The 27997-nt window shown below is 48.9% G+C and overlaps 8 non-coding genes across 8 annotated transcripts; 4 read left to right on the top strand and 4 right to left on the bottom strand.

Moving 5' to 3' along the window:
- Positions 1 to 7114: 7114 nt before the first annotated feature.
- Positions 7115 to 7277, top strand: LOC135008217 (U1 spliceosomal RNA). The gene has a single exon (XR_010208028.1). It is a non-coding gene; the product is annotated as a U1 spliceosomal RNA (small nuclear RNA).
- A 674-nt stretch (positions 7278 to 7951) lies between these two features.
- On the top strand, positions 7952 to 8115 carry LOC135008058 (U1 spliceosomal RNA). Its single transcript, XR_010207875.1, has one exon. It is a non-coding gene; the product is annotated as a U1 spliceosomal RNA (small nuclear RNA).
- Positions 8116 to 8267: 152 nt separating this feature from the next.
- LOC135008133 (U1 spliceosomal RNA) lies at positions 8268 to 8430 on the top strand. The gene has a single exon (XR_010207949.1). It is a non-coding gene; the product is annotated as a U1 spliceosomal RNA (small nuclear RNA).
- A 654-nt stretch (positions 8431 to 9084) lies between these two features.
- Positions 9085 to 9248, top strand: LOC135007989 (U1 spliceosomal RNA). The gene has a single exon (XR_010207808.1). It is a non-coding gene; the product is annotated as a U1 spliceosomal RNA (small nuclear RNA).
- A 5981-nt stretch (positions 9249 to 15229) lies between these two features.
- On the bottom strand, positions 15230 to 15393 carry LOC135008030 (U1 spliceosomal RNA). Its single transcript, XR_010207849.1, has one exon. It is a non-coding gene; the product is annotated as a U1 spliceosomal RNA (small nuclear RNA).
- Positions 15394 to 16047: 654 nt separating this feature from the next.
- On the bottom strand, positions 16048 to 16210 carry LOC135008226 (U1 spliceosomal RNA). Its single transcript, XR_010208037.1, has one exon. It is a non-coding gene; the product is annotated as a U1 spliceosomal RNA (small nuclear RNA).
- Positions 16211 to 16362: 152 nt separating this feature from the next.
- Positions 16363 to 16526, bottom strand: LOC135008083 (U1 spliceosomal RNA). Its single transcript, XR_010207901.1, has one exon. It is a non-coding gene; the product is annotated as a U1 spliceosomal RNA (small nuclear RNA).
- A 674-nt stretch (positions 16527 to 17200) lies between these two features.
- On the bottom strand, positions 17201 to 17363 carry LOC135008257 (U1 spliceosomal RNA). Its single transcript, XR_010208064.1, has one exon. It is a non-coding gene; the product is annotated as a U1 spliceosomal RNA (small nuclear RNA).
- Between the last annotated feature and the right edge of the window lie 10634 nt (positions 17364 to 27997).

Genomic DNA, 27997 nt, shown 5'->3' with positions numbered 1-27997 from the left:
AAGCCAACTTTGACCCACTGCTTGGATGACATCACCATATGCAAATCCATCTGCTGCAGGCCTTCCCCCAGGAATGCTTGCACTAGTTGTTGCATTTGGTTTGTTGTTTGGGGGTGCTTCAGTATTAGGCAGCCTTCTGCCCTCCCATGTTCATCTGAAAATATGTGTTCTCCCTGCAGTTGTTGTCCCCAGATGAGAGTTCCCTTGTGCTGCCTCAGTTGAATCTCCTTTACTTGACAGAGATGTGCCTGAGCAGCGGCCCTCCCCAGCCCTATCCCAAATCATACTTATTTTGCATAGGAGATACCATGGTCATGAAGATTGTTCTCCCAGGGTGAGGTTCATTCATTGCATTCTGGGTATGCTGTGTCACGATCCGGGTATCTGGACGCCATTTCTTACCCATCAGATGCCTCCTAAGGCTGGCTCAGCGCTCCAGGACCGGATCCCATCTGTTATCCTGATGTGTACATTCCTGTATCCTCTCCTGTCACTCTGGGACGCTGTCACAGTAAACGCCATATTACACCTGGCATGGCGTCTCCCGCGGCCTCCGCCGTCGTCCCTGAACTTCTGCATGCAGAGTGTCTGAGTGGCGATTACGTCAGCCGCGGCCTCCGCTGTGTCCGCGTGGTTGGATGTGCATCTGTCAGCCTGGCGCCTCCTGTCTCCGGTGGCCGGCGCCGCCATTACTGTTTTCATTACCACATGGATTACAAACCAAACTTCCCTCCAAGTGTCTGCATGGGCGCAGCCATCTTGGATTCTGTCAGCTGATCATTTCCACCAATCTGTTCTCAGTATTGATAATCTGCATAATTGCCTAGCCAATCCCTTCCTTGCTGCAGGTATAAATACACTGTGCCTGAGCAAGGAAGGCGTCAGTGCTTAGGTTGTCAAACCTAGTTCCTGTTTGTCTCTCTCCTGTGATTGTCTTCCAGGTTCCAGCTCCTGTCTCAAGACTTCCACCATAGAGATCCGCACCAGCATTCCACCTGCGGTGTAGCCTGACTCTCCAATCCATTGTGGATTCATCTGTTTCCAGCTACAACATTACCTGCTTCCAGCTCAGCTTCCAGCAGAGTACAGCTTCCCTTAAAGGGCCGGTGTCCTTTCTACACTTTACCACTCTCCACCGGTATTATTATTTCTCCGCTCTCAAGTTCTACATTTCAGTTCATATTTCATCGCTCCCAAGTTCATTTATTATTTAACTGGTTCCAGCCAGTATCCACTCCGTGCTAACAACAGTCTGGTTCCAGCCAGTATCCACAGCAGCTGTTTTATCTTCAGCAACCCAGCTTTTCCTGGAACACCAGCTGGCACAATCCTGGGTTATCTCCATTGCTACAGTCGGGCCTGGTAAGGACTTTCCATCTAGAAGATCATAAGAACTATCTCACACTACCAGTGCCCTGTGGCTCCTGCCATCCTGTAGTACCCAGGAACTGTATTTATTCTTTGCTGACTTTTACGTTTTCTTTTACTGCTGCTGTGTTGCGGAGTTGTCATAATAAACATCATTGACTTTTATCCAAGTTGTCGTGGTCACGCCTTCGGGCAGTTATTATTCATGTTACTTACATGTCCAGGGGTCTGATACAACCTCCCAGGTTCCGGTACATCTCAGCCCCTACAACTGAGGCTGCCTCCCGTCAGCTCAGGCCCTCAGTTGTGACAGTAAGCACTGACCTAATGAATCCAGCCGGAGACCAGGATCAAGCGGCCAGGCCGATGCAAGAACTGGCAGCCCGACTAGAACATCAGGAGGCTGCACAGGGCCACATCATCCGCTGTCTCCAGGATCTCTCTACTCGGCTGGATGGGATTCAGACAACTCTCCGTGGATCAGGCGCGTCTGGTGCGTCAACCACAGTGACTCCAGCTATAACCCCACCCACCTTACCCATTTCTGCTCCACGTCTTCATCTTCCAACGCCAGCAAAATTTGACGGATCTCCAAGATTCTGCAGGGGATTTCTCAACCAGTGTGAGATTCAGTTTGAGCTACAACCTGGCAATTTTCCCAGTGACCGTACAAAAATTGCCTACATTATTTCTCTTCTCAGTGGCTCAGCCCTTGATTGGGCATCACCGTTATGGGAGAGGTCCGACACCCAGCTATCTTCCTACACTGCCTTCGTGTCAACATTCAGGCGCATCTTCGACGAGCCAGGCCGGGTAACCTCAGCTTCATCCGAGATTCTCCGTTTACGCCAGGGGTCACGTACTGTAGGACAATATCTGATACAGTTCCAGATCCTGGCATCCGAACTGGCATGGAACGACGAGGCCCTGTATGCTGCATTCTGGCATGGCTTATCTGAGCGTATTAAAGATGAGTTAGCTACCAGAGACTTACCTTCTAAGTTAGATGAGCTAATCTCACTCTGCACGAAAGTTGATTTACGTTTCAGAGAGAGAGCAACTGAGCGTGGAAGATCATCTGCTCCAAAATCTTCTGCTCCTCCTCCTCGTCAACTGTCACCATCTAAAGATGAGCCCATGCAACTTGGCCGTTCCCGTTTAACTCCTGCTGAGCGCCGAAGACGTCTCTCCGAGTTTCTCTGTCTCTATTGTGCAGCTCCGTCTCACACCATTAATGCCTGTCCCAAACGTCCGGGAAACTCCAAATCCTAGCTCGCCAAGGAGAGGGCCGGCTAGGAGTAATGATCTCCTCTCCATCTCCTCAAGATTGTAATCTCCCAGTCTCGCTTCAAGTTGCTCAACGTTATCGGAACGTCATTGCCCTCCTTGATTCCGGAGCAGCTGGGAACTTTATTACCGAAGCCTATGTTAAACGGTGGTCCCTACCCACCGAGAGACTTCCTTCATCCATTTCTTTAACTGCCGTGGATGGCAGCAAAATTTTTGATGCAGTTATTTCTTTAAGGACTCTACCAGTTCGTCTGAGAGTGGGAGTTCTTCATTCCGAACTTATTTCTTTTTTAGTGATTCCAAGAGCCACACATCCTGTGGTCCTGGGCCTTCCATGGCTCCGTCTTCACAATCCTACAATTGATTGGACGACTACGCAAATCCTGGCATGGGGTTCCTCCTGTGCTGAGACATGTTTGTTTAAAGTATTGCCTGTCTGTTCTTCCTCCCCCAGGTCGTTTGATGTTCCACCTCCTCCATATCAAGATTTCACGGATGTGTTCAGTAAAGCTTCTGCTGATATCCTTCCTCCTCATAGAGAATGGGACTGTCCGATTGATCTCGTTCCAGGGAAGGTTCCACCTCGAGGCCGAACTTATCCGTTGTCTCTGCCTGAGACGCATTCTATGGAGGAATATATTAAAGAGAACCTAGCAAAGGGGTTCATTCGACCTTCTTCTTCTCCAGCCGGCGCAGGCTTCTTTTTTGTAAAAAAGAAAGATGGTGGTCTGCGGCCGTGCATCGACTACAGAGGTTTGAACGACATTACCATCAAGAACCGTTATCCTTTACCCCTGATTACTGAGCTCTTTGACAGAGTTAGCGGAGCTACCATCTTTACAAAGCTGGACTTGCGAGGTGCATACAATCTCATCCGGATCTGTGAGGGTGACGAGTGGAAGACCGCCTTTAACACCCGTGACGGACATTATGAGTACCTCGTCATGCCCTTCGGATTGAGCAATGCTCCAGCTGTCTTCCAGCATTTTGTCAATGAGATCTTCAGAGACATTCTATACTGTCATGTCGTGGTCTATCTAGACGATATCCTCATTTTTGCCAACGATTTAGAGGAACATCGTTTTTGGGTTAAAGAGGTTCTGTCCCGTCTCCGTGTCAATCATCTCTATTGTAAATTAGAAAAATGCGTCTTTGAAGTCAAGTCCATTCCGTTTCTAGGGTACATTGTGTCCGGTTCCGGACTAGAGATGGATCCTGAGAAACTACAAGCAATCCAAAATTGGCCGGTACCCTTAACCCTCAAAGGGGTCCAGAGGTTCTTAGGGTTCGCCAACTATTACCGAAAGTTTATACGAGACTTTTCCACCATTGTGGCGCCTATTACTGCTTTCACTAAGAAGGGTGCTAACCCGTCCAAGTGGTCTGAAGAAGCCATGCAAGCATTTCATCTTTTAAAACAAAGGTTCATCTCTGCGCCTGTTCTGAAACAGCCTGACATCGACTCTCCTTTCATCTTAGAGGTGGATGCCTCCTCCGTTGGAGTAGGAGCGGTGTTATCTCAGAGGGCTAAAGATGGCCATTTACACCCTTGCAGTTTCTTCTCCCGGAAGTTCTCCCCAGCTGAGCGCAACTATGCCATTGGCGACCAGGAGTTGCTAGCCATCAAGCTCGCTCTAGAAGAGTGGAGGTATCTGTTGGAGGGAGCTTCTCATTCAATCACCATACTTACAGACCACAAGAACCTTTTATACCTGAAGGGCGCACAATGTCTCAACCCTCGTCAGGCCAGATGGGCACTTTTCTTTTCCAGGTTCGACTTTAAACTCCAGTTCTGTCCGGGCTCTCAGAATCGCAAGGCCGATGCCCTTTCCCGCTCATGGGAGCAAGAAAATGAGTCAGAGTCTTCAGACAAGCATCCTATTATAAATCCGTTGGCATTCTCCACGGTAGGGATGGACTCTACGCCCCCATCAGGGAAAAGTTTTGTGAAGCCGATGCTAAGGAAGAAGCTCATGCATTGGGCCCATGCTTCCCGTTTTGCCGGACATACAGGTATCTAAAAAACCCTGGAGTTTATCTCTAGGTCCTATTGGTGGCCAACTCTGAAAAAGGACGTCTTGGAGTTTATTGCATCTTGCCCAAAGTGTGCCCAACATAAAGTATCCCGCCAGTCGCCTGCGGGGCAACTGGTTCCACTATCCGTTCCCCGTCGACCATGGACCCACTTGTCGATGGATTTCATTACAGACTTACCCATGTGCAACAAGTTCAATACCATCTGGGTGGTAGTTGACCGGTTCACCAAGATGGCACACTTCATTCCTCTCACCGGTCTTCCGTCAGCTTCCAAGTTGGTTCAAGTATTCATACAAGAGATCTTCCGACTCCACGGTCTTCCTGAAGAAATTATCTCAGATCGAGGAGTTCAATTCACAGCCAAATTCTGGCGAAGTTTATGTCAAGTCCTCCAAGTCAAGCTAAAGTTTTCCACGGCTTACCATCCTCAGACCAATGGTCAAACCGAGAGGGTGAATCAGGACTTGGAGGCCTTCCTCCGCATCTATGTGTCCTCCTTTCAAGATTGAACAAGTCATCAATCCTGTTGCTTACAGACTCCAGTTGCCTCCCTTCTTAAAAATACCCAGGACATTCCATGTTTCCCTGTTGAAACCGCTGATCTTGAATCGGTTTCATTCCTCACTTCCTCCAACTCCGAAAGTCCAAACTCAACGAGGCGTTGAGTATGAAGTGGCCAAGATCCTGGACTCACGTCACCGTTACGGTCAACTACAATATCTTATTGACTGGAAGGGTTATGGTCCTGAGGAACGTTCATGGACCAATGCTTCTGATGTCCATGCTCCTGCCTTGGTCCGGAGATTCCATTCCAAGTTTCCTCAAAAGCCAAAGAAGTGTCCTGGGGCCACTCCTAAAGGGGGGGGTGCTGTCACGATCCGGGTATCTGGACGCCATTTCTTACCCATCAGATGCCTCCTAAGGCTGGCTCAGCGCTCCAGGACCGAATCCCATCTGTTATCCTGATTTGTACATTCCTGTATCCTCTCCTGTCACTCTGGGACGCTGTCACAGTAAACGCCATATTACACCTGGCATGGCGTCTCCCGCGGCCTCCGCCGCCGTCCCTGAACTTCTGCATGCAGATTGTCTGAGTGGCGATTACGTCAGCCGCGGCCTCCGCTGTGTCCGCGTGGTTGGATGTGCATCTGTCAGCCTGGCGCCTCCTGTCTCCGGTGGCCGGCGCCGCCATTACTGTTTTCATTACCACATGGATTACAAACCAAACTTCCCTCCAAGTGTCTGCATGGGCGCAGCCATCTTGGATTCTGTCAGCTGATCATTTCCACCAATCTGTTCTCAGTATTGATAATCTGCATAATTGCCTAGCCAATCCCTTCCTTGCTGCAGGTATAAATACACTGTGCCTGAGCAAGGAAGGCGTCAGTGCTTTGGTTGTCAAACCTAGTTCCTGTTTGTCTCTCTCCTGTGATTGTCTTCCAGGTTCCAGCTCCTGTCTCAAGACTTCCACCATAGAGATCCGCACCAGCATTCCACCTGCGGTGTAGCCTGACTCTCCAATCCATTGTGGATTCATCTGTTTCCAGCTACAACATTACCTGCTTCCAGCTCAGCTTCCAGCAGAGTACAGCTTCCCTTAAAGGGCCGGTGTCCTTTCTACACTTTACCACTCTCCACCGGTATTATTATTTCTCCGCTCTCAAGTTCTACATTTCAGTTCATATTTCATCGCTCCCAAGTTCATTTATTATTTAACTGGTTCCAGCCAGTATCCACTCCGTGCTAACAACAGTCTGGTTCCAGCCAGTATCCACAGCAGCTGTTCTATCTTCAGCAACCCAGCTTTTCCTGGAACACCAGCTGGCACAATCCTGGGTTATCTCCATTGCTACAGTCGGGCCTGGTAAGGACTTTCCATCTAGAAGATCATAAGAACTATCTCACACTACCAGTGCCCTGTGGCTCCTGCCATCCTGTAGTACCCAGGAACTGTATTTATTCTTTGCTGACTTTTACGTTTTCTTTTACTGCTGCTGTGTTGCGGAGTTGTCATAATAAACATCATTGACTTTTATCCAAGTTGTCGTGGTCACGCCTTCGGGCAGTTATTATTCATGTTACTTACATGTCCAGGGGTCTGATACAACCTCCCAGGTTCCGGTACATCTCAGCCCCTACAACTGAGGCTGCCTCCCGTCAGCTCAGGCCCTCAGTTGTGACATGCTGACCCCTGTGATTTCCCCAAATGTGGGAAACTCGACTGCATTATTTGTTGTAGTGGGGGACTGAGTTTGTGTTTTCCTCTGGTCAGCTCTGGTAAAAGTCAGATTTCTTTGTCTCAGATCTTCCTCTAGCCTTGTTCTTCTTTCGAGAGTTCCCTTGTGCTGCCTCAGTTGGATCTCCTTCACTTGACAGGGATGTGCCCGAGCAGCGACCCTCCCCAGCTCTAGCCCAACTCCTACTTACCTGCCAGGTGAGATACTATGATCATGAAGGTGCTTTTCCCAGGGCAAGGCTCACCCATTGCACTCTGGGTGTGCTGCCCCTGCGATTTCCCCAAATGTGGGAAACTTGACTGCAGAATTTGTGTTTCCCCTGGTCGGCTTTCGTATAATTCAGATCTCTTTGTCTCAGGTCTCTCTACAGCCTAGTTTGCTGTCTGTTTCCACTTCTTTTTTCTTGAGCCCCTCCCTTTTATACCCTTGTGCACTATCCTGACTTCTCCTCCTCTCTGCTTACTTTGTGCCTTCCAATGCACAATGCAAACTACAGGTAGTGCTGCAGGGCCCACACCCTTTTACTTGCCTTACAGAGCAGCTCTGGAGCTGTTACAGTGCCAAGCTGCTGCAAGAAATCAGCTTGAATGCTTCAGGGGCTGGGGCATGGCCAACATGAGACCAACACCGAAGGAGGGTGGGGGTGTTTAATGCAAACTAAGGGTCATCCAAGCGCCGCAAAAGGCCGCCATGCCCTGCACGCCCCTTTACTCTTTTCATATGCAGATGAGGGTTGAAGCCAACTTTGACCCACTGCTTGGATGACATCACCATATGCAAATCCATCTGCGGCAGGCCTTCCCCCAGGAATGCTTGCACTAGTTGTTGCATTTGGTTTGTTGTTTGGGGGTGCTTCAGTATTAGGCAGCCTTCTGCCCTCCCATGTTCATCTGAAAATATGTGTTCTCCCTGCAGTTGTTGTCCCCAGATGAGAGTTCCCTTGTGCTGCCTCAGTTGAATCTCCTTTACTTGACAGAGATGTGCCTGAGCAGCGGCCCTCCCCAGCCCTATCCCAAATCATACTTATTTTGCATAGGAGATACCATGGTCATGAAGATTATTCTCCCAGGGTGAGGTTCATTCATTGCATTCTGGGTATGCTGACCCCTGTGATTTCCCCAAATGTGGGTAACTCGACTGCATTATTTGTGGTAGTGGGGGACTGTGTTTGTGTTTTCCTCTGGTCAGCTCTGGTAAAAGTCAGATTTCTTTGTTTCAGATCTTCCTCTAGCCTTGTTCTTCTTTCGAGAGTTCCCTTGTGCTGCCTCAGTTGGATCTCCTTCACTTGACAGGGGGGTGCCCGAGCAGCGACCCTCCCCAGCTCAAGCCCAACTCCTACTTACCTGCCAGGTGAGATACTATGATCATGAAGGTGCTTCTCCCAGGGCAAGGCTCACCCATTGCACTCTGGGTGTGCTGCCCCTGCGATTTCCCCAAATGTGGGAAACTTGACTGCATAATTTGTGTTTCCCCTGGTCGGCTCTCGTATAATTCAGATCTCTTTGTCTCAGGTCTCTCTCCAGCCTAGTTTGCTGTCTGTTTCCACTTCTTTTTTCTTGAGCCCCTCCCTTTTATACCCTTGTGTACTATCCTGACTTCTCCTCCTGTCTGCTTACTTTGTGCCTTCCAATGCACAATGCAAACTACACACCCTTTTACTTGCCTTACAGAGCAGCTCTGGAGCTGTTACAGTGCCAAGCTGCTGTAAGAAATCAGCTTGAATGCTTCAGGGGCTGGGGCATTGTCAACATGAGCCCCACACAGTAGGAGGGTGGGGGTGTTTAATGCGAACTAAGGGTCATCCAAGCGCCACAAAAGGCCGCCATGCCCTGCATACCCCTTTTCTCTTTTCATATGCAGATGAGGGTTCCAGCCAACTTTGGCCCACTGCTTGGATGACATCACCGTATGCAAATCCGTCTTCTGCAGAACTTCCCCCAGGAATGCTTGTACTAGTTGTTGCATTTGGTTTGTTGTTTGGGGTGCTTCAGTATTAGGCAGCCTTCTGCCCTCCCATGTTCATCTGAAAATATGTGTTCTCCCTGCAGTTGTTGTCCCCAGATGAGAGTTCCCTTGTGCTGCCTCAGTTGAATCTCCTATACTTGACAGAGATGTGCCTGAGCAGCGGCCCTCCCCAGCCCTATCCCAAATCATACTTATTTTGCATAGGCGATACCATGGTCATGAAGATTGTTCTCCCAGGGTGAGGTTCATTCATTGCATTCTGGGTATGCTGACCCCTGTGATTTCCCCAAATGTGGGAAACTCGACTGCATTATTTGTGGTAGTGGGGGACTGTGTTTGTGCTTTCCTCTGGTCAGCTCTGGTAAAAGTCAGATTTCTTTGTCTCAGATCTTCCTCTAGCGTTGTTCTTCTTTCGAGAGTTCCCTTGTGCTGCCTCAGTTGGATCTCCTTCACTTGACAGGGGGTGCCCGAGCAGCAATCCTCCACAGCTCTGGCCCAACTCCTACTTACCTGCCAGGTGAGATACTATGATCTTCACTGTTAGGGCAATCAGGATGTGGAATTCCCTGCCAGGGAAGGTGGTAATGGCGGACTCTGTAATTGGATTTAAAAAAGGAATGGATACATTTCTGAATGAAAAAGCTATCCAAGGTTATAATACTTAAAATATCAACATGGTTAATCCGGGGGTAACATGAGTTGTAGTAGCTAACTTGTCATAAAACATTATTCAGCAAGTATGTAGAATCATCACAACTTAAAACAGGTTGAACACGATGGGCAATTTGCCTCTATTCAACCTCAAAAACTATGTTACTATATGTTACTCTATTACTATGTTACTGTAGTATACAGAACACCACAATGCAATGAGCAGTGATAGTGAGCACTGATGAGGATACTAGAACTGACACTGAGCAGCAAGATGCAGCACTGGACTATTAGTAATGTACTGTAGTATGCTGAGCACAACAATGCAGCACAAGACAATGAGCAGTGATACTGAGCACTGATGAGGATACTACTGAGAACTGACACTGAGCAGGAGAGACACACTACTAGTATTACTGAGCAGCAATAAGTATCCACTGATACTGAGCACTGATATTGAGATTTCCACTGAGAGAACATAGTCACGTCCTCTCCGCTCTCTCTTCAATGCACGAGTAAAAATGGCGGCAACGCGCAGCTCTTTATATGGAATCCGAATCTCGCGAGAATCCGACAGCGGGATGATGACATTTTCCCTTGTTCAGGTTTTCCGAGTCAGGCGGGAACAACCGAGCCTGCCTCGGACCAGTGTAAACCACGTGGAGTTCGTGGGGAATTCGGTTCTCGGAGAACCGAACCCGCTCCTCTCTACCTTATACCCATCAATTTTTTTTATTTTCAATCTAAGCCCCTGCAGTTTTCTGTAAGCATCTGGTTTGCTATGATGATCAACAAGTCACAAGGGCAAACACTCAGGGCTTGAGGCGTAGATCTTAGGACCAGCTGCTACAAGCATGGCAGAGGTGTCACTATCACTGGTGACACCCAGAGAGGTGGCGAGGGAGATTGTAATGCAGTGCGCGCAGATAAGCAGCGCAATGGTAAAATGGAGGCATGGTTTCATAGGTAGGGGCGTGGCCTGGTGGCCTGAATCTACATTTTGTTGCTCCGGGTGTCCCGGGAGTTGGGGGCTGCACCGGGGACTAGTGTGTGAGCGGTGCTGGCTCCTGCACAGTGACAGGGCATGGCCACTAGAGATGTGCACCGGAAATTTTTCGGGTTTTGTGTTTTGGTTTTGGGTTCGGTTCCGCGGCCGTGTTTTGGGTTCGAACGCGTTTTGGCTAAACCTCACCGAATTTTTTTTGTCGGATTCGGGTGTGTTTTGGATTCGGGTGTTTTTTTCAAAAAACCCTAAAAAACAGCTTAAATCATAGAATTTGGGAGTCATTTTGATCCCAAAGTATTATTAACCTCAATAACCATAATTTCCACTCATTTTCAGTCTATTCTTAACACCTCACACCTCACAATATTATTTTTAGTCCTAAAATTTGCACCGAGGTCGCTGGATGACTAAGCTCAGCGACCCAAGTGGCCGACACAAACACCTGGCCCATCTAGGAGTGGCACTGCAGTGTCACGCAGGATGGCCCTTCCAAAAAACACTCCCCAAACAGCACATGACGCAAAGAAAAAAAGAGGCGCAATGAGGTAGCTGTGTGACTAAGCTCAGCGACCCAAGTGGCCGACACAAACACCTGGCCCATCTAGGAGTGTCACTGCAGTGTCACGCAGGATGGCCCTTCCAAAAACACTCCCCAAACAGCACATGACGCAAAGAAAAAAAGAGGCGCAATGAGGTAGCTGTGTGACTAAGCTCAGCGACCCAAGTGGCCGACACAAACACCTGGCCCATCTAGGAGTGGCACTGCAGTGTCACGCAGGATGGCCCTTCCAAAAAACACTCCCCAAACAGCACATGACGCAAAGAAAAAAAGAGGCGCAATGAGGTAGCTGTGTGACTAAGCTCAGCGACCCAAGTGGCCGACACAAACACCTGGCCCATCTAGGAGTGGCACTGCAGTGTCACGCAGGATGGCCCTTCCAAAAAACACTCCCCAAACAGCACATGACGCAAAGAAAAATGAAAGAAAAAAGAGGTGCAAGATGGAATTGTCCTTGGGCCCTCCCACCCACCCTTATGTTGTATAAACAGGACATGCACACTTTAACCAACCCATCATTTCAGTGACAGGGTCTGCCACACGACTGTGACTGAAATGACGGGTTGGTTTGGACCCCCACCAAAAAAGAAGCAATTAATCTCTCCTTGCACAAACTGGCTCTACAGAGGCAAGATGTCCACCTCATCATCATCCTCCGATTCATCACCGTGTACATCCCCCTCCTCACAGATTATCAATTCGTCCCCACTGGAATCCACCATCTCAGCTCCCTGTGTACTTTGTGGAGGCAATTGCCGCTGGTCAATGTCTCCACGGAGCAATTGATTATAATTCATTTTAATGAACATCATCTTCTCCACATTTTCTGGAAGTAACCTCGTACGCCGATTGCTGACAAGGTGAGCGGCGGCACTAAACACTCTTTCGGAGTACACACTTGTGGGAGGGCAACTTAGGTAGAATAAAGCCAGTTTGTGCAAGGGCCTCCAAATTGCCTCTTTTTCCTGCCAGTATACGTACGGACTGTCTGACGTGCCTATTTGGATGCGGTCACTCATATAATCCTCCACCATTCTTTCAATGGTGAGAGAATCATATGCAGTGACAGTAGACGACATGTCCGTAATCGTTGGCAGGTCCTTCAGTCCGGACCAGATGTCAGCATCAGCAGTCGCTCCAGACTGCCCTGCATCACCGCCAGCGGGTGGGGTCGGAATTCTGAGCCTTTTCCTCGCACCCCCAATTGCGGGAGAATGTGAAGGAGGAGCTGTTGACCGATCAAGTTCCACTTGACTTGATAATTTTCTCACCAGCAGGTCTTTGAACCCCTGCAGACTTGTGTCTGCCGGAAAGAGAGATACAACGTAGGTTTTAAATCTAGGATCGAGCACGGTGGCCAAAATGTAGTGCTCTGATTTCAACAGATTGACCACCCGTGAATCCTGGTTAAGCGAATGAAGGGCTCCATCCACAAGTCCCACATGCCTAGCGGAATCGCTCTGTCTTAGCTCCTCCTTCAATGTCTCCAGCTTCTTCTTGAAAAGCCTGATGACGGGAATGACCTGACTCAGGCTGGCAGTGTCTGAACTGACTTCACGTGTGGCAAGTTCAAAAGGTTTCAGAACCTTGCACAACGTTGAAATCATTCTCCACTGCGCTTGAGACAGGTGCATTCCACCTCCTATATCGTGGTCAGATGTATAGGCTTGAATGGCCTTTTGCTGCTCCTCCATCCTCTGAAGCTTATAGAGGGTTGAATTCCACCTCGTTACCACTTCTTGCTTCAGATGATGCCTAGATGGGCCAGGTGTTTGTGTCGGCCACTTGGGTTGCTGTGCTTAGTCACACAGCTACCTCATTACGCCTCTTTTTTTATTTGCGTCATGTGCTGTTTGGGGAGTGTTTTTTGGAAGGGCCATCCTGCGTGACACTGCAGTGACACTCCTAGATGGGCCAGGTGTTTGTGTCGGCCACTTGGGTCGCTGAGCTTAGTCACACAGCTACCTCATTGCGCCTCTTTTTTTCTTTGCGTCATGTGCTGTTTGGGGAGTGTTTTTTGGAAGGGCCATCCTGCGTGACACTGCAGTGCCACTCCTAGATGGGCCAGGTGTTTGTGTCGGCCACTTGGGTCGCTGAGCTTAGTCACACAGCTACCTCATTGCGCCTCTTTTTTTCTTTGCGTCATGTGCTGTTTGGGGAGTGTTTTTGGAAGGGCCATCCTGCGTGACACTGCAGTGCCACTCCTAGATGGGCCAGGTGTTTGTGTCGGCCACTTGGGTCGCTGAGCTTAGTCACACAGCTACCTCATTGCGCCTCTTTTTTTCTTTGCGTCATGTGCTGTTTGGGGAGTGTTTTTTGGAAGGGCCATCCTGCGTGACACTGCAGTGCCACGCCTAGATGGGCCAGGTGTTTGTGTCGGCCACTTGGGTCGCTGAGCTTAGTCATCCAGCGACCTCGGTGCAAATTTTAGGACTAAAAATAATATTGTGAGGTGTGAGGTGTTAAGAATAGACTGAAAATGAGTGGAAATTATGGTTATTGAGGTTAATAATACTTTGGGATCAAAATGACTCCCAAATTCTATGATTTAAGCTGTTTTTTAGGGTTTTTTGAAAAAAAACACCCGAATCCAAAACACACCCGAATCCGACAAAAAAAATTCGGTGAGGTTTAGCCAAAACGCGTTCGAACCCAAAACACGGCCGCGGAACCGAACCCAAAACCAAAACACAAAACCCGAAAAATTTCCGGTGCACATCTCTAGTGGCCATGCCCTGTCACTGTGCAGGAGCCAGCACCGCTCACACACTAGTCCCCGGTGCAGCCCCCAACTCCCGGGACACCCGGAGCAACAAAATGTAGATTCAGGACAACAGGCCACGCCCCTACCTATGAAACCATGCCTCCTTTTTACCATTGCGCTGCTTATCTGCGCGCACTGCATTACAATCTCCCTCGCCACCTCTCTGGGTGTCACCAGTGATAGTGACACCTCTGCCATGCTTGTAGCAGCTGGTCCTAAGATCTACGCCTCAAGCCCTGAGTGTTTGCCCTTGTGACTTGTTGATCATCATAGCAAACCAGATGCTTACAGAAAACTGCAGGGGCTTAGATTGAAAATAAAAAAAATTGATGGGTATAAGGTAGAGAGGAGCGGGTTCGGTTCTCCGAGAACCGAATTCCCCACGAACTCCACGTGGTTTACACTGGTCCGAGGCAGGCTCGGTTGTTCCCGCCTGACTCGGAAAACCTGAACAAGGGAAAATGTCATCATCCCGCTGTCGGATTCTCGCGAGATTCGGATTCCATATAAAGAGCTGCGCGTTGCCGCCATTTTTACTCGTGCATTGAAGAGAGAGCGGAGAGGACGTGGCTATGTTCTCTCAGTGGAAATCTCAATATCAGTGCTCAGTATCAGTGGATACTTATTGCTGCTCAGTAATACTAGTAGTGTGTCTCTCCTGCTCAGTGTCAGTTCTCAGTAGTATCCTCATCAGTGCTCAGTATCACTGCTCATTGTCTTGTGCTGCATTGTTGTGCTCAGCATACTACAGTACATTACTAATAGTCCAGTGCTGCATCTTGCTGCTCAGTGTCAGTTCTAGTATCCTCATCAGTGCTCACTATCACTGCTCATTGCATTGTGGTGTTCTGTATACTACAGTAACATAGTAATATAGTAACATATAGTAACATAGTTTTTGAGGTTGAATAGAGGCAAATTGCCCATCGTGTTCAACCTGTTTTAAGTTGTGATGATTCTACATACTTGCTGAATAATGTTTTATGACAAGTTAGCTACTACAACTCATGTTACCCCCGGATTAACCATGTTGATATTTTAAGTATTATAACCTTGGATAGCTTTTTCATTCAGAAATGTATCCATTCCTTTTTTAAATCCAATTACAGAGTCCGCCATTACCACCTTCCCTGGCAGGGAATTCCACATCCTGATTGCCCTAACAGTGAAGATCATAGTATCTCACCTGGCAGGTAAGTAGGAGTTGGGCTAGAGCTGTGGAGGATTGCTGCTCGGGCACCCCCTGTCAAGTGAAGGAGATCCAACTGAGGCAGCACAAGGGAACTCTCGAAAGAAGAACAACGCTAGAGGAAGATCTGAGACAAAGAAATCTGACTTTTACCAGAGCTGACCAGAGGAAAGCACAAACACAGTCCCCCACTACCACAAATAATGCAGTCGAGTTTCCCACATTTGGGGAAATCACAGGGGTCAGCATACCCAGAATGCAATGAATGAACCTCACCCTGGGAGAAAAATCTTCATGACCATGGTATCGCCTATGCAAAATAAGTATGATTTGGGATAGGGCTGGGGAGGGCCGCTGCTCAGGCACATCTCTGTCAAGTATAGGAGATTCAACTGAGGCAGCACAAGGGAACTCTCATCTGGGGACAACAACTGCAGGGAGAACACATATTTTCAGATGAACATGGGAGGGCAGAAGGCTGCCTAATACTGAAGCACCCCAAACAACAAACCAAATGCAACAACTAGTACAAGCATTCCTGGGGGAAGTTCTGCAGAAGACGGATTTGCATACAGTGATGTCATCCAAGCAGTGGGCCAAAGTTGGCTGGAACCCTCATCTGCATATGAAAAGAGAAAAGGGGTATGCAGGGCATGGCGGCCTTTTGCGGCGCTTGGATGACCCTTAGTTCGCATTAAACACCCCCACCCTCCTACGGTGTGGGGCTCATGTTGACAATGCCCCAGCCCCTGAAGCATTCAAGCTGATTTCTTACAGCAGCTTGGCACTGTAACAGCTCCAGAGCTGCTCTGTAAGGCAAGTAAAAGGGTGTGTAGTTTGCATTGTGCATTGGAAGGCACAAAGTAAGCAGACAGGAGGAGAAGTCAGGATAGTACACAAGGGTATAAAAGGGAGGGGCTCAAGAAATAAGAAGTGGAAACAGACAGCAAACTAGGCTGGAGAGAGACCTGAGACAAAGAGATCTGAATTATACGAGAGCCGACCAGGGGAAACACAAATTATGCAGTCAAGTTTCCCACATTTGGGGAAATCGCAGGGGCAGCACACCCAGAGTGCAATGGGTGAGCCTTGCCCTGGGAGAAGCACCTTCATGTTCATAGTATCTCACCTGGCAGGTAAGTAGGAGTTGGGCTTGAGCTGGGGAGGGTCGCTGCTCGGGCACCCCCCTGTCAAGTGAAGGAGATCCAACTGAGGCAGCACAAGGGAACTCTCGAAAGAAGAACAAGGCTAGAGGAAGATCTGAAACAAAGAAATCTGACTTTTACCAGAGCTGACCAGAGGAAAACACAAACACAGTCCCCCACTACCACAAATAATGCAGTCGAGTTACCCACATTTGGGGAAATCACAGGGGTCAGCATACCCAGAATGCAATGAATGAACCTCACCCTTGGAGAATAATCTTCATGACCATGGTATCTCCTATGCAAAATAAGTATGATTTGGGATAGGGCTGGGGAGGGCCGCTGCTCAGGCACATCTCTGTCAAGTTAAGGAGATTCAACTGAGGCAGCACAAGGGAACTCTCATCTGGGGACAACAACTGCAGGGAGAACACATATTTTCAGATGAACATGGGAGGGCAGAAGGCTGCCTAATACTGAAGCACCCCCAAACAACAAACCAAATGCAACAACTAGTGCAAGCATTCCTGGGGGAAGGCCTGCCGCAGATGGATTTGCATATGGTGATGTCATCCAAGCATTGGGTCAAAGTTGGCTTCAACCCTCGTCTGCATATGAAAAGAGTAAAGGGGCGTGCAGGGCATGGCAGCCTTTTGCGGCGCTTGGATGACCCTTAGTTTGCATTAAACACCCCCACCCTCCTTCGGTGTTGGTCTCATGTTGGCCATGCCCCAGCCCCTGAAGCATTCAAGCTGATTTCTTGCAGCAGCTTGGCACTGTAACAGCTCCAGAGCTGCTCTGTAAGGCAAGTAAAAGGGTGTGGGCCCTGCAGCACTACCTGTAGTTTGCATTGTGCATTGGAAGGCACAAAGTAAGCAGAGAGGAGGAGAAGTCAGGATAGTGCACAAGGGTATAAAAGGGAGGGGCTCAAGAAAAAAGAAGTGGAAACAGACAGCAAACTAGGCTGGAGAGAGACCTGAGACAAAGAGATCTGAATTATACGAGAGCCGACCAGGGGAAACACAAATTCTGCAGTCAAGTTTCCCACATTTGGGGAAATCGCAGGGGCAGCACACCCAGAGTGCAATGGGTGAGCCTTGCCCTGGGAAAAGCACCTTCATGATCATAGTATCTCACCTGGCAGGTAAGTAGGAGTTGGGCTAGAGCTGGGGAGGGTCGCTGCTCGGGCACATCCCTGTCAAGTGAAGGAGATCCAACTGAGGCAGCACAAGGGAACTCTCGAAAAAAGAACAAGGCTAGAGGAAGATCTGAGACAAAGAAATCTGACTTTTACCAGAGCTGACCAGAGGAAAACACAAACACAGTCCCCCACTACAACAAATAATGCAGTCGAGTTTCCCACATTTGGGGAAATCACAGGGGTCAGCATGTCACAACTGAGGGCCTGAGCTGACGGGAGGCAGCCTCAGTTGTAGGGGCTGAGATGTACCGGAACCTGGGAGGTTGTATCAGACCCCTGGACATGTAAGTAACATGAATAATAACTGCCCGAAGGCGTGACAACGACAACTTGGATAAAAGTCAATGATGTTTATTATGACAACTCCGCAACACAGCAGCAGTAAAAGAAAACGTAAAAGTCAGCAAAGAATAAATACAGTTCCTGGGTACTACAGGATGGCAGGAGCCACAGGGCACTGGTAGTGTGAGATAGTTCTTATGATCTTCTAGATGGAAAGTCCTTACCAGGCCCGACTGTAGCAATGGAGATAACCCAGGATTGTGCCAGCTGGTGTTCCAGGAAAAGCTGGGTTGCTGAAGATAAAACAGCTGCTGTGGATACTGGCTGGAACCAGACTGTTGTTAGCACGGAGTGGATACTGGCTGGAACCAGTTAAATAATAAATGAACTTGGGAGCGATGAAATATGAACTGAAATGTAGAACTTGAGAGCGGAGAAATAATAATACCGGTGGAGAGTGGTAAAGTGTAGAAAGGACACCGGCCCTTTAAGGGAAGCTGTACTCTGCTGGAAGCTGAGCTGGAAGCAGATAATGTTGTAGCTGGAAACAGATGAATCCACAATGGATTGGAGAGTCAGGCTACACCGCAGGTGGAATGCTGGTGCGGATCTCTATGGTGGAAGTCTTGAGACAGGAGCTGGAACCTGGAAGACAATCACAGGAGAGAGACAAACAGGAACTAGGTTTGACAACCAAAGCACTGACGCCTTCCTTGCTCAGGCACAGTGTATTTATACCTGCAGCAAGGAAGGGATTGGCTAGGCAATTATGCAGATTATCAATACTGAGAACAGATTGGTGGAAATGATCAGCTGACAGAATCCAAGATGGCTGCGCCCATGCAGACACTTGGAGGGAAGTTTGGTTTGTAATCCATGTGGTAATGAAAACAGTAATGGCGGCGCCGGCCACCGGAGACAGGAGGCGCCAGGCTGACAGATGCACATCCAACCACGCGGACACAGCGGAGGCCGCGGCTGACGTAATCGCCACTCAGACACTCTGCATGCAGAAGTTCAGGGACGGCGGCGGAGGCCGCGGGAGACGCCATGCCAGGTGTAATATGGCGTTTACTGTGACAGCGTCCCAGAGTGACAGGAGAGGATACAGGAATGTACACATCAGGATAACAGATGGGATCCGGTCCTGGAGCGCTGAGCCAGCCTTAGGAGGCATCTGATGGGTAAGAAATGGCGTCCAGATACCCGGATCGTGACAGCACCCCCCCCTTTAGGAGTGGCCCCAGGACACTTCTTTGGCTTTTGAGGAAACTTGGAATGGAATCTCCGGACCAAGGCAGGAGCATGGACATCAGAAGCATTGGTCCATGAACGTTCCTCAGGACCATAACCCTTCCAGTCAATAAGATATTGTAGTTGACCGTAACGGTGACGTGAGTCCAGGATCTTGGCCACTTCATACTCAACGCCTCGTTGAGTTTGGACTTTCGGAGTTGGAGGAAGTGAGGAATGAAACCGATTCAAGATCAGCGGTTTCAACAGGGAAACATGGAATGTCCTGGGTATTTTTAAGAAGGGAGGCAACTGGAGTCTGTAAGCAACAGGATTGATGACTTGTTCAATCTTGAAAGGAGGACACATAGATGCGGAGGAAGGCCTCCAAGTCCTGATTCACCCTCTCGGTTTGACCATTGGTCTGAGGATGGTAAGCCGTGGAAAACTTTAGCTTGACTTGGAGGACTTGACATAAACTTCGCCAGAATTTGGCTGTGAATTGAACTCCTCGATCTGAGATAATTTCTTCAGGAAGACCGTGGAGTCGGAAGATCTCTTGTATGAATACTTGAACCAACTTGGAAGCTGACGGAAGACCGGTGAGAGGAATGAAGTGTGCCATCTTGGTGAACCGGTCAACTACCACCCAGATGGTATTGAACTTGTTGCACATGGGTAAGTCTGTAATGAAATCCATCGACAAGTGGGTCCATGGTCGACGGGGAACGGATAGTGGAACCAGTTGCCCCGCAGGCGACTGGCGGGATACTTTATGTTGGGCACACTTTGAGCAAGATGCAATAAACTCCAAGACGTCCTTTTTCAGAGTTGGCCACCAATAGGACCTAGAGATAAACTCCAGGGTTTTTTGGATACCTGTATGTCCGGCAAAACGGGAAGCATGGGCCCAATGCATGAGCTTCTTCCTTAGCATCGGCTTCACAAAACTTTTCCCTGATGGGGGCGTAGAGTCCATCCCTACCGTGGAGAATGCCAATGGATTTATAATAGGATGCTTGTCTGAAGACTCTGACTCATTTTCTTGCTCCCATGAGCGGGAAAGGGCATCGGCCTTGCGATTCTGAGAGCCCGGACAGAACTGGAGTTTAAAGTCGAACCTGGAAAAGAAAAGTGCCCATCTGGCCTGACGAGGGTTGAGACATTGTGCGCCCTTCAGGTATAAAAGGTTCTTGTGGTCTGTAAGTATGGTGATTGAATGAGAAGCTCCCTCCAACAGATACCTCCACTCTTCTAGAGCGAGCTTGATGGCTAGCAACTCCTGGTCGCCAATGGCATAGTTGCGCTCAGCTGGGGAGAACTTCCGGGAGAAGAAACTGCAAGGGTGTAAATGGCCATCTTTAGCCCTCTGAGATAACACCGCTCCTACTCCAACGGAGGAGGCATCCACCTCTAAGATGAAAGGAGAGTCGATGTCAGGCTGTTTCAGAACAGGCGCAGAGATGAACCTTTGTTTTAAAAGATGAAATGCTTGCATGGCTTCTTCAGACCACTTGGACGGGTTAGCACCCTTCTTAGTGAAAGCAGTAATAGGCACCACAATGGTGGAAAAGTCTCGTATAAACTTTCGGTAATAGTTGGCGAACCCTAAGAACCTCTGGACCCCTTTGAGGGTTAAGGGTACCGGCCAATTTTGGATTGCTTGTAGTTTCTCAGGATCCATCTCTAGTCCGGAACCGGACACAATGTACCCTAGAAACGGAATGGACTTGACTTCAAAGACGCATTTTTCTAATTTACAATAGAGATGATTGACACGGAGACGGGACAGAACCTCTTTAACCCAAAAACGATGTTCCTCTAAATCGTTGGCAAAAATGAGGATATCGTCTAGATAGACCACGACATGACGGTATAGAATGTCTCTGAAGATCTCATTGACAAAATGCTGGAAGACAGCTGGAGCATTGCTCAATCCGAAGGGCATGACGAGGTACTCATAATGTCCGTCACGGGTGTTAAAGGCGGTCTTCCACTCGTCACCCTCACGGATCCGGATGAGATTGTATGCACCTCGCAAGTCCAGCTTTGTAAAGATGGTAGCTCCGCTAACTCTGTCAAAGAGCTCAGTAATCAGGGGTAAAGGATAACGGTTCTTGATGGTAATGTCGTTCAAACCTCTGTAGTCGATGCACGGCCGCAGACCACCATCTTTCTTTTTTACAAAAAAGAAGCCTGCGCCGGCTGGAGAAGAAGAAGGTCGAATGAACCCCTTTGCTAGGTTCTCTTTAATATATTCCTCCATAGAATGCGTCTCAGGCAGAGACAACGGATAAGTTCGGCCTCGAGGTGGAACCTTCCCTGGAACGAGATCAATCGGACAGTCCCATTCTCTATGAGGAGGAAGGATATCAGCAGAAGCTTTACTGAACACATCCGTGAAATCTTGATATGGAGGAGGTGGAACATCAGACGACCTGGGGGAGGAAGAACAGACAGGCAATACTTTAAACAAACATGTCTCAGCACAGGAGGAACCCCATGCCAGGATTTGCGTAGTCGTCCAATCAATTGTAGGATTGTGAAGACGGAGCCATGGAAGGCCCAGGACCACAGGATGTGTGGCTCTTGGAATCACTAAAAAAGAAATAAGTTCGGAATGAAGAACTCCCACTCTCAGACGAACTGGTAGAGTCCTTAAAGAAATAACTGCATCAAAAATTTTGCTGCCATCCACGGCAGTTAAAGAAATGGACGAAGGAAGTCTCTCGGTGGGTAGGGACCACCGTTTAACATAGGCTTCGGTAATAAAGTTCCCAGCTGCTCCGGAATCAAGGAGGGCAATGACGTTCCGATAACGTTGAGCAACTTGAAGCGAGACTGGGAGATTACAATCTTGAGGAGATGGAGAGGAGATCATTACTCCTAGCCGGCCCTCTCCTTGGCGAGCTAGGATTTGGAGTTTCCCGGACGTTTGGGACAGGCATTAATGGTGTGAGACGGAGCTGCACAATAGAGACAGAGAAACTCGGAGAGACGTCTTCGGCGCTCAGCAGGAGTTAAACGGGAACGGCCAAGTTGCATGGGCTCATCTTTAGATGGTGACAGTTGACGAGGAGGAGGAGCAGAAGATTTTGGAGCAGATGATCTTCCACGCTCAGTTGCTCTCTCTCTGAAACGTAAATCAACTTTCGTGCAGAGTGAGATTAGCTCATCTAACTTAGAAGGTAAGTCTCTGGTAGCTAACTCATCTTTATTACGCTCAGATAAGCCATGCCAGAATGCAGCATACAGGGCCTCGTCGTTCCATGCCAGTTCGGATGCCAGGATCTGGAACTATATCAGATATTGTCCTACAGTACGTGACCCCTGGCGTAAACGGAGAATCTCGGATGAAGCTGAGGTTACCCGGCCTGGCTCGTCGAAGATGCGCCTGAATGTTGACACGAAGGCAGTGTAGGAAGATAGCAGGGTGTCGGACCTCTCCCATAACGGTGATGCCCAATCAAGGGCTGAGCCACTGAGAAGAGAAATAATGTAGGCAATTTTTGTACGGTCACTGGGAAAATTGCCAGGTTGTAGCTCAAACTGAATCTCACACTGGTTGAGAAATCCCCTGCAGAATCTTGGAGATCCGTCAAATTTTGCTGGCGTTGGAAGATGAAGACGTGGAGCAGAAATGGGTAAGGTGGGTGGGGTTATAGCTGGAGTCACTGTGGTTGACGCACCAGACGCGCCTGATCCACGGAGAGTTGTCAGAATCCCATCCAGCCGAGTAGAGAGATCCTGGAGACAGCGGATGATGTGGCCCTGTGCAGCCTCCTGATGTTCTAGTCGGGCTGCCAGTTCTTGCATCGGCCTGGCCGCTTGATCCTGGTCTCCGGCTGGATTCATTAGGTCAGTGCTTACTGTCACAACTGAGGGCCTGAGCTGACGGGAGGCAGCCTCAGTTGTAGGGGCTGAGATGTACCGGAACCTGGGAGGTTGTATCAGACCCCTGGACATGTAAGTAACAAGAATAATAACTGCCCGAAGGCGTGACCACGACAACTTGGATAAAAGTCAATGATGTTTATTATGACAACTCCGCAACACAGCAGCAGTAAAAGAAAACGTAAAAGTCAGCAAAGAATAAATACAGTTCCTGGGTACTACAGGATGGCAGGAGCCACAGGGCACTGGTAGTGTGAGATAGTTCTTATGATCTTCTAGATGGAAAGTCCTTACTAGGCCCGACTGTAGCAATGGAGATAACCCAGGATTGTGCCAGCTGGTGTTCCAGGAAAAGCTGGGTTGCTGAAGATAAAACAGCTGCTGTGGATACTGGCTGGAACCAGACTGTTGTTAGCACGGAGTGGATACTGGCTGGAACCAGTTAAATAATAAATGAACTTGGGAGCGATGAAATATGAACTGAAATGTAGAACTTGAGAGCGGAGAAATAATAATACCGGTGGAGAGTGGTAAAGTGTAGAAAGGACACCGGCCCTTTAAGGGAAGCTGTACTCTGCTGGAAGCTGAGCTGGAAGCAGGTAATGTTGTAGCTGGAAACAGATGAATCCACAATGGATTGGAGAGTCAGGCTACACCGCAGGTGGAATGCTGGTGCGGATCTCTATGGTGGAAGTCTTGAGACAGGAGCTGGAACCTGGAAGACAATCACAGGAGAGAGACAAACAGGAACTAGGTTTGACAACCAAAGCACTGACGCCTTCCTTGCTCAGGCACAGTGTATTTATACCTGCAGCAAGGAAGGGATTGGCTAGGCAATTATGCAGATTATCAATACTGAGAACAGATTGGTGGAAATGATCAGCTGACAGAATCCAAGATGGCTGCGCCCATGCAGACACTTGGAGGGAAGTTTGGTTTGTAATCCATGTGGTAATGAAAACAGTAATGGCGGCGCCGGCCACCGGAGACAGGAGGCGCCAGGCTGACAGATGCACATCCAACCACGCGGACACAGCGGAGGCCGCGGCTGACGTAATCGCCACTCAGACACTCTGCATGCAGAAGTTCAGGGACGGCGGCGGAGGCCGCGGGAGACGCCATGCCAGGTGTAATATGGCGTTTACTGTGACAGCGTCCCAGAGTGACAGGAGAGGATACAGGAATGTACACATCAGGATAACAGATGGGATCCGGTCCTGGAGCGCTGAGCCAGCCTTAGGAGGCATCTGATGGGTAAGAAATGGCGTCCAGATACCCGGATCGTGACAGCACCCCCCCCTTTAGGAGTGGCCCCAGGACACTTCTTTGGCTTTTGAGGAAACTTGGAATGGAATCTCCGGACCAAGGCAGGAGCATGGACATCAGAAGCATTGGTCCATGAACGTTCCTCAGGACCATAACCCTTCCAGTCAATAAGATATTGTAGTTGACCGTAACGGTGACGTGAGTCCAGGATCTTGGCCACTTCATACTCAACGCCTCGTTGAGTTTGGACTTTCGGAGTTGGAGGAAGTGAGGAATGAAACCGATTCAAGATCAGCGGTTTCAACAGGGAAACATGGAATGTCCTGGGTATTTTTAAGAAGGGAGGCAACTGGAGTCTGTAAGCAACAGGATTGATGACTTGTTCAATCTTGAAAGGAGGACACATAGATGCGGAGGAAGGCCTCCAAGTCCTGATTCACCCTCTCGGTTTGACCATTGGTCTGAGGATGGTAAGCCGTGGAAAACTTTAGCTTGACTTGGAGGACTTGACATAAACTTCGCCAGAATTTGGCTGTGAATTGAACTCCTCGATCTGAGATAATTTCTTCAGGAAGACCGTGGAGTCGGAAGATCTCTTGTATGAATACTTGAACCAACTTGGAAGCTGACGGAAGACCGGTGAGAGGAATGAAGTGTGCCATCTTGGTGAACCGGTCAACTACCACCCAGATGGTATTGAACTTGTTGCACATGGGTAAGTCTGTAATGAAATCCATCGACAAGTGGGTCCATGGTCGACGGGGAACGGATAGTGGAACCAGTTGCCCCGCAGGCGACTGGCGGGATACTTTATGTTGGGCACACTTTGAGCAAGATGCAATAAACTCCAAGACGTCCTTTTTCAGAGTTGGCCACCAATAGGACCTAGATATAAACTCCAGGGTTTTTTGGATACCTGTATGTCCGGCAAAACGGGAAGCATGGGCCCAATGCATGAGCTTCTTCCTTAGCATCGGCTTCACAAAACTTTTCCCTGATGGGGGCGTAGAGTCCATCCCTACCGTGGAGAATGCCAATGGATTTATAATAGGATGCTTGTCTGAAGACTCTGACTCATTTTCTTGCTCCCATGAGCGGGAAAGGGCATCGGCCTTGCGATTCTGAGAGCCCGGACAGAACTGGAGTTTAAAGTCGAACCTGGAAAAGAAAAGTGCCCATCTGGCCTGACGAGGGTTGAGACATTGTGCGCCCTTCAGGTATAAAAGGTTCTTGTGGTCTGTAAGTATGGTGATTGAATGAGAAGCTCCCTCCAACAGATACCTCCACTCTTCTAGAGCGAGCTTGATGGCTAGCAACTCCTGGTCGCCAATGGCATAGTTGCGCTCAGCTGGGGAGAACTTCCGGGAGAAGAAACTGCAAGGGTGTAAATGGCCATCTTTAGCCCTCTGAGATAACACCGCTCCTACTCCAACGGAGGAGGCATCCACCTCTAAGATGAAAGGAGAGTCGATGTCAGGCTGTTTCAGAACAGGCGCAGAGATGAACCTTTGTTTTAAAAGATGAATTGCTTGCATGGCTTCTTCAGACCACTTGGACGGGTTAGCACCCTTCTTAGTGAAAGCAGTAATAGGCACCACAATGGTGGAAAAGTCTCGTATAAACTTTCGGTAATAGTTGGCGAACCCTAAGAACCTCTGGACCCCTTTGAGGGTTAAGGGTACCGGCCAATTTTGGATTGCTTGTAGTTTCTCAGGATCCATCTCTAGTCCGGAACCGGACACAATGTACCCTAGAAACGGAATGGACTTGACTTCAAAGACGCATTTTTCTAATTTACAATAGAGATGATTGACACGGAGACGGGACAGAACCTCTTTAACCCAAAAACGATGTTCCTCTAAATCGTTGGCAAAAATGAGGATATCGTCTAGATAGACCACGACATGACGGTATAGAATGTCTCTGAAGATCTCATTGACAAAATGCTGGAAGACAGCTGGAGCATTGCTCAATCCGAAGGGCATGACGAGGTACTCATAATGTCCGTCACGGGTGTTAAAGGCGGTCTTCCACTCGTCACCCTCACGGATCCGGATGAGATTGTATGCACCTCGCAAGTCCAGCTTTGTAAAGATGGTAGCTCCGCTAACTCTGTCAAAGAGCTCAGTAATCAGGGGTAAAGGATAACGGTTCTTGATGGTAATGTCGTTCAAACCTCTGTAGTCGATGCACGGCCGCAGACCACCATCTTTCTTTTTTACAAAAAAGAAGCCTGCGCCGGCTGGAGAAGAAGAAGGTCGAATGAACCCCTTTGCTAGGTTCTCTTTAATATATTCCTCCATAGAATGCGTCTCAGGCAGAGACAACGGATAAGTTCGGCCTCGAGGTGGAACCTTCCCTGGAACGAGATCAATCGGACAGTCCCATTCTCTATGAGGAGGAAGGATATCAGCAGAAGCTTTACTGAACACATCCGTGAAATCTTGATATGGAGGAGGTGGAACATCAGACGACCTGGGGGAGGAAGAACAGACAGGCAATACTTTAAACAAACATGTCTCAGCACAGGAGGAACCCCATGCCAGGATTTGCGTAGTCGTCCAATCAATTGTAGGATTGTGAAGACGGAGCCATGGAAGGCCCAGGACCACAGGATGTGTGGCTCTTGGAATCACTAAAAAAGAAATAAGTTCGTAATGAAGAACTCCCACTCTCAGACGAACTGGTAGAGTCCTTAAAGAAATAACTGCATCAAAAATTTTGCTGCCATCCACGGCAGTTAAAGAAATGGACGAAGGAAGTCTCTCGGTGGGTAGGGACCACCGTTTAACATAGGCTTCGGTAATAAAGTTCCCAGCTGCTCCGGAATCAAGGAGGGCAATGACGTTCCGATAACGTTGAGCAACTTGAAGCGAGACTGGGAGATTACAATCTTGAGGAGATGGAGAGGAGATCATTACTCCTAGCCGGCCCTCTCCTTGGCGAGCTAGGATTTGGAGTTTCCCGGACGTTTGGGACAGGCATTAATGGTGTGAGACGGAGCTGCACAATAGAGACAGAGAAACTCGGAGAGACGTCTTCGGCGCTCAGCAGGAGTTAAACGGGAACGGCCAAGTTGCATGGGCTCATCTTTAGATGGTGACAGTTGACGAGGAGGAGGAGCAGAAGATTTTGGAGCAGATGATCTTCCACGCTCAGTTGCTCTCTCTCTGAAACGTAAATCAACTTTCGTGCAGAGTGAGATTAGCTCATCTAACTTAGAAGGTAAGTCTCTGGTAGCTAACTCATCTTTAATACGCTCAGATAAGCCATGCCAGAATGCAGCATACAGGGCCTCGTCGTTCCATGCCAGTTCAGATGCCAGGATCTGGAACTGTATCAGATATTGTCCTACAGTACGTGACCCCTGGCGTAAACGGAGAATCTCGGATGAAGCTGAGGTTACCCGGCCTGGCTCGTCGAAGATGCGCCTGAATGTTGACACGAAGGCAGTGTAGGAAGATAGCAGGGTGTCGGACCTCTCCCATAACGGTGATGCCCAATCAAGGGCTGAGCCACTGAGAAGAGAAATAATGTAGGCAATTTTTGTACGGTCACTGGGAAAATTGCCAGGTTGTAGCTCAAACTGAATCTCACACTGGTTGAGAAATCCCCTGCAGAATCTTGGAGATCCGTCAAATTTTGCTGGCGTTGGAAGATGAAGACGTGGAGCAGAAATTGGTAAGGTGGGTGGGGTTATAGCTGGAGTCACTGTGGTTGACGCACCAGACGCGCCTGATCCACGGAGAGTTGTCTGAATCCCATCCAGCCGAGTAGAGAGATCCTGGAGACAGCGGATGATGTGGCCCTGTGCAGCCTCCTGATGTTCTAGTCGGGCTGCCAGTTCTTGCATCGGCCTGGCCGCTTGATCCTGGTCTCCGGCTGGATTCATTAGGTCAGTGCTTACTGT

The sequence above is a fragment of the Pseudophryne corroboree genome, unplaced genomic scaffold, assembly GCF_028390025.1.
Source record: "Pseudophryne corroboree isolate aPseCor3 unplaced genomic scaffold, aPseCor3.hap2 scaffold_222, whole genome shotgun sequence".
Taxonomy (NCBI): Eukaryota; Metazoa; Chordata; class Amphibia; order Anura; family Myobatrachidae; genus Pseudophryne; species Pseudophryne corroboree.
This window is presented reverse-complemented; position numbering and strand designations above follow the sequence as displayed.